This window comes from Oncorhynchus nerka, linkage group LG13 (assembly GCF_034236695.1).
Source record: "Oncorhynchus nerka isolate Pitt River linkage group LG13, Oner_Uvic_2.0, whole genome shotgun sequence".
NCBI lineage: Eukaryota > Metazoa > Chordata > Actinopteri > Salmoniformes > Salmonidae > Oncorhynchus > Oncorhynchus nerka.
This window is the reverse complement of record NC_088408.1, coordinates 25,038,769-25,044,982: the sequence shown is the minus strand read 5'-3', so window position 1 is coordinate 25,044,982 and position 6,214 is coordinate 25,038,769. Positions and strand designations below refer to the sequence as shown.

The window sequence follows — 6,214 nt, the reverse complement described above, 5'->3', positions numbered from 1 at the left end:
GCAGCTCCAGCCTCCCCAGCAGCTCCAAGCAGCCCCAGCAGCTCCAGCAGCTCCAGCAGCTCCAAGCAGCCCCAGCAGCTCCAGCAGCTCCAGAAGCCTCAGCAGCTCCACGCATCCCCAGCAACTCCACGCAGCCCCAGCAGCTCCAGCATCCCCAGCATCTCCAGCAGCTCCAGCAGCCCCAGCAGCTCCAGCAGTTCTAGCAGCCCCAGAAGCTCCAAGCATCCCCAGCAGTTCCAGAAGCCCCAGCAGCTCCGGCAGTTCTAGCAGCCCCAGCAGCTCCGGCAGTTCTAGCAGCCCCAGCAGCTCCAGAAGCCCCAGCAGCTCCAGCAGTTCTAGCAGCCCCAGCAGCTCCAAGCAGTCCCAGCAGCTCCAGAAGCCCCAGCAGCTCCAGCAGCTCCAGCAGCTCCAAGCAGCCCCAGCAGCTCCAGCAGCCCCAGCAGCTCCAGAAGCCTCAGCAGCTCCACGCATCCCCAGCAACTCCACGCAGCCCCAGCAGCTCCAGCATCCCCAGCATCTCCAGCAGCTCCAGCAGCCCCAGCAGCTCCAGCAGTTCTAGCAGCCCCAGAAGCTCCAAGCATCCCCAGCAGTTCCAGAAGCCCCAGCAGCTCCGGCAGTTCTAGCAGCCCCAGCAGCTCCGGCAGTTCTAGCAGCCCCAGCAGCTCCAGAAGCCCCAGCAGCTCCAGCAGTTCTAGCAGCCCCAGCAGCTCCAAGCAGTCCCAGCAGCTCCAGAAGCCCCAGCAGCTCCAGCAGTTCTAGCAGCCCCAGCAGCTCCAGAAGCCCCAGCAGCTCCAAGCAGCCCCAGCAGCTCCAGAAGCCCCAGCAGCTCCAGCAGTTCTAGCAGCCCCAGCAGCTCCAGAAGCCCCAGCAGCTCCAGCAGTTCTAGCAGCCCCAGCAGTTCCAAGCAGTCCCAGCAGCTCCAGAAGCCCCAGCAGCTCCAGCAGTTCTAGCAGCCCCAGCAGCTCCAGAAGCCCCAGCAGCTCCAAGCAGCCCCAGCAGCTCCAGCAGTTCTAGCAGCCCCAGCAGCTCCAGAATCCCCAGCAGCTCCAGCAGTTCTAGCAGACCCAGCAGCTCCAAGCAGCCCCAGCAGCTCCAGAAGCCCCAGCAGCTCCAGCAGTTCTAGCCAAACAATATGAGGATGGATTTTAACGACAGGCCCCGTCCTCATTCCTGGTTATATATCTCTATAACTGACACACTCCTGATGAGGTAGGCAGAAACTGTTTGAGCCTCTCCTGAAGACTGACCGGTCAGTGATGGTGATGTTGATAACAGATAGATAGGTCTATTGTATTGGGAAGGTCTTGGCTGAGAAGGTAGTTTTGAAAACTAGGATCCATTTAGACAAGTACCTGACCTGAAGACCAGTGGTGGAAAAAGTATTCAATTGTCATACGTAAGACATTAATAGTACCTGACCAGACCTGAAGACATTAATAGATTAATACATTAAGTCAAATTGAAAGTCACCCATTAAAATACTACTTGAGTAAAAGTCTAAAGGTATTTTGGTTTTAAATGTAAGTATCAAAAGTAAAAGTAAAAGCATAAACCATTTCAAATTCTGTGTATTAAGCAAACCAGACAAGACAATTTTTTAAATTTTATTGACGGATAGCCATGGGGCACACTCCAACACTCAGACATAATTTACAAACATTTGTGTTCAGTGAATCCGCCAGATCAGAGGCAGTATTGATGACCAGTGATGTTATTTTGAAGTGTGTGATTTCGACCATTTTCTTGTCAAAATGTAACAAATACTTTTGGGTGTCAGGGAAAATGTATGGAGTAAAAAATACATTATTTTATTTAGGAATGTAGTGGAGTAAAAGTAAAAGTTGGCAAAAAATAGAAATAGTAAAGTAAAGTACAGACACCCCAAAAACTGCTTAAGTAGTACTTTAAAATATTTTTACTTAAGTACTTTACACCACTGCTGAAGACTGAGGTTGACTTGTCCATTAGACTTAGATGGGGGTGGCTGAAAGCTCATATAATATCTTATAAGACTTTAATTTTCATACACATTTGGCTAAAACTACTCCCTCTCTCCTAAGGTTCGGGTTTCATTGAAGAGTTGGAGAAATTCATGAAATACCTTGAATAAACTTGAAGGCAATCTGGATATGTAAAGAACCAAAACGAGTGAGAAAGCACAGAGGTGAGGGGTAGTCAAAGTCTTTGAATCGGACTCTGAAAGAGAGTGGCCAGAACATTGCATCAGGGTTGAGCCAGGCCGTGAAATGTAAGAACAGGAGGTATAATTCACCACTGTGGTAATGGCCACCATGGAATCCTTTGTGTGCCAATACATCTACACTTAATGTCACCTACGCCAAAAGGAGAGAGACGGAGGGAGGGAGAAGTAGAGAGAAAGATAGAGAGTGAGTGAGTGAGTGAGTGAGGGGGAGGGAGGGAGGGAGGGAGGGAGGGAGGGAGGGAGGGAGGGAGGGAGGGAGGGAGGGAGGGAGGGAGGGAGGGAGGGAGGGAGGGAGGGAGGGAGGGAGGGAGGGGAGAAAGATAGAGAGTGAGCTAAAGGAGGGAGGGAGGGAGGGAGGGAGGGAGGGAGGGAGGGAGGGAGGGAGGGAGGGAGGGGGAGGGAGGGAGAGGAGAGAGAGAGAGAGAGAGAGTGAGAGTGAGAAGGAGGTGAGAGGGAAGGAGAGAGAAGTGGGAGAAAGAGGTAGAATAAGAGAGTAGAATAGTAAAAGAAAACATCAAAAGGGAGAGAAAAAAGACAAGATGGAAAAGAAAGAGAGAAAGAAAGAGATGGGTGGACAGACAGAAGTGAGACAAAGTGAAAAGATGAGAAGAGAAAGAGGATATGGAGGAATGAAAGAGAGAACAAGGAATGAAATGTAGAGAAATGTGTAGGCATACAGTACCTTTCACTGTTGGTCCTGTGTCAGGCAGGTTTCGAGGGGCCTCCCCTAATCCTTGTCTCTCTTCCCTCCATCAGTAGGCTCAGTACAAGGGGCTCTCCTGCCTCTTCTCTTAGCTGACAGCTCCCTCTGCCCTAGGCTGGAATCTGAACTCACACTGTCCCTCCCTACAAACACAGTATAGTGAAGAGATATTATAGTTATTGGATACTAGTGTTCTGAACTGCCTTCAAAGTTCTCACCATCTTTTCAGATTTTGTGTTTTGATTTTGTGAAAGATTAGAAAATAATGTTTAGAAAATGTACAAATAACCAAACTCTACACAGTCATTTGAGCTTTTCCCAAAAGCCAGTGACGTAAGCAAGCAAAGATACAAAAAAGAAGACAAAAACAATTATAAATAAAAATTCCAATTCTTTTTAAACAAAAAACATTTAAAAAACATTTAACAAAAAGAAGACTAAACCACCTGGAAACCAGCTGCAACGTTTTCCACCTCAACCAACCAAGTGGGAATGTAAATCAGGTATAACATCCTCCTGTGAATGGTTGCATTCATTTCCCTTTGGGAGAAGAGCTGCTCCAGCCCTCTGCCTGTGCAAATGATTTATTAATAATAAAATGACTGGCTGACAACACGCAGAGATATTGCCTTACAATAATAAAGTGTTCATGTTTTGCTTATTGCAACCATTGACCATCCCTCTCCACTCCCTTTTTCTCCCCCTCGCTCATAAACCCGACCCTGCACCTCTCTCTCTTTATATTACCTCCCATCTCTCGTTCCATTGCTTTTGCAATTTTGTCTCACTCCCTTCTAACTCTCCATCTTTCTTTCATTTCTCCCTCTCTCTCCATCTCCCTTTACCCTCTGTTGAACCTGCCAGAGGTGGGAGTGTTGTCAGACAGCCAGCGCTGAGGAGGCGTGGCCTCGCCCCTGCCACCCTCGTCTTCAGGTCCAGGGGGTCAGAGGGGGTTTGAATATACATAGATTAATGTACAGTTCAACAGTGAGGAGATGAGATGAACAATGAGGAGAAGAACCCACATTCTCCTGAGGAGACAGGCGAGTTCCAGAACCGGGTCTGAAGTCTGGTGCTTCAAAATGGTAAGCCTTGATGCTGAAAGAGGAAAAGAGAGACCTTATTCATTCAGTACACTGTATGGATGTAACACTGGACTACATCTGGGGGGTTACAAGATAGGGGTTTTAACCAGATCCCTACCCTGAACATAGAGGGAGGTTGAGTATCTTGGGCTCGAGAGGAGGTCTCCCTGAGCAGCTGTCTGTGGTCCTCAGAGAACAACTGGCTTCAGTGACGATCTCTGCGCTGGTCTTCCTCTGGGGGTCAGGCTTCAGGGTAAAAATCCATTGTTTCTCATACTTCCTCTCCAAAGAAGACATTTTGTGAGGATTGTTGCCAGCAAGACCAGGGATGAGGTCAGGAGAATTACTTTATGGCAGTGTTCCCAAACTTTTTATAGTCCCGTACCCCTTCAAACATTCAACCTCCAGCTGCGTACCCCCTCTAGCACCAGGGTCAGCACACTCTCAAATGTTGTTTTTTGCCATCATTGTAAGCCTGCCACACACACACTATACAATACATTTATTAAACATCAGAGTGAGTGTGAGTTTTTGTTACAACCCGGCTCGTGGGAATTGACAAAGAGCTCTTATAGACCAGGGCATAAATAATAATATAATAATTATCAATAATTTTGCTCTTAATTTAGCCATCTTACATATAAAACCTTATTTGTTCATCAAAAATTGTGAATAACTCACCACAGGTTAATGGGAAGGGTGTGCTTGAAAGGATGCACATAACTCTGCAATGTTGGGTTGTATTGGAAAGAGTCTCAGTCTTAAATCATTTTCCACACACAGTCTGTGCCTGTATTTAGTTTCCATGCTAGTGAAGGCCGAGAATCCACTCTCACATAGGTACGTGGTTGCAAAGGGCATCAGTGTCTTAACAGCTCGATTTGCCAAAGCAGGATACTCTGAGTGCAGCCCAATCCAGAAATCTGTCTGTGGCTTCTGATTAAATTACATTTTCACAGAACTGCTTGTTGCAATTTCGATGAGGCTCTCTTTTTCAGATATCGATAAGTAGACTGGAGGCAAGGCATGAAAAGGTATAACAAATCCAGTTGTTTGTGTCGTCCGTTTCGGGAAAGTACCTGCGTAATTGTGCACCCAGTTCACGCAGGTGCTTAGCTATATCACATTTGACATTGTCCGTAAGCTTGAGTTCATTTGCACACAAAAAAATCATACAATGATGGAAAGACCTGTGTGTTGTCCTTGTTAATGTAGACAGAAAAGAGCTCCAAATTCTTAATCATAGCCTCAATTTTGTCCCGCACATTGAATATAGTTGCGAGTCCCTGTAATCCTAGATTCAGATCATTCAGGCAGGAAAAAACATCCCTCAGATGGGCCTGTCATGTGAGAAACTCGCCATCATACAAGCGGTCAGACAAGTGAAAATGATGGTCAGTAAATAAAACTTTAAGCTCGTCTCTCAATTTAAAAACACATGTCAACGTGTACTTTGCCCCTTGATAACCAGCACACTTCTGTATGTTGTGAATCACATGTTTATTTGGTGTACCCCCTACGGCATTGTGCGTACCCCTGAGGGAATACCTGCTTAATGGGAATTATTTTATCACTAAAGTGGGTTCAGTCATGGGTGTATTACTGAAAAGGAAAAGTTTGGTTGTATGGGTGAATTACACATAGTGTTTTAAGCCATTGCAGAAATAGACACCATAGTGCACTGATATGCAGATTTACAGTGGATGAGGCTCGTTGTAAATGAGAAAGCAGGGCTCAGTCACCATGGTAAACGAGAGCAGCAGAGACAGGTTGAAGATGTTTTACCTAGAAGGCAGGCAGGAACTATTTTATTTGTGACAACAAACCGGCTCAAAAGTAACATCAACTGTGTACAGAAACAAGCAAATTCCATTTTCATCTTGGTTGCACTCAGAAATGTTCAACCGAAAGCACTGCCAGGAATACTCACCATGAACTGGTATCATAAAACCAAGCATGTGACGTTAGTGTAGATATGCTACACTAACGTCACACGTTAGCCAGGCTAGCGTGTTCACATTTTTGGGATTAGAAGAAGTACCTAGAATTCCTGTTACTAAAATAAATGTGCCGTCTTTTGAGGCAACCCAACTTCTACTGCCAAACAGGAAAAGTAATTGCTTCTCAAGTTTGATGCAAGTGAGTAGGCAGTGGTAGCTAGCCAGCTAGCTGAAAATGACTGATGTTGTCGAGTCTCAGGCCTCGACATCAGTTTGTTATCAT

General features: G+C 46.4%; 1 pseudogene; it reads right to left on the bottom strand.

Annotated features, from left to right (window-relative positions):
* Positions 1 to 555: 555 nt before the first annotated feature.
* LOC135574766 (uncharacterized) lies at positions 556 to 4,288 on the bottom strand (annotated as a pseudogene).
* Between the last annotated feature and the right edge of the window lie 1,926 nt (positions 4,289 to 6,214).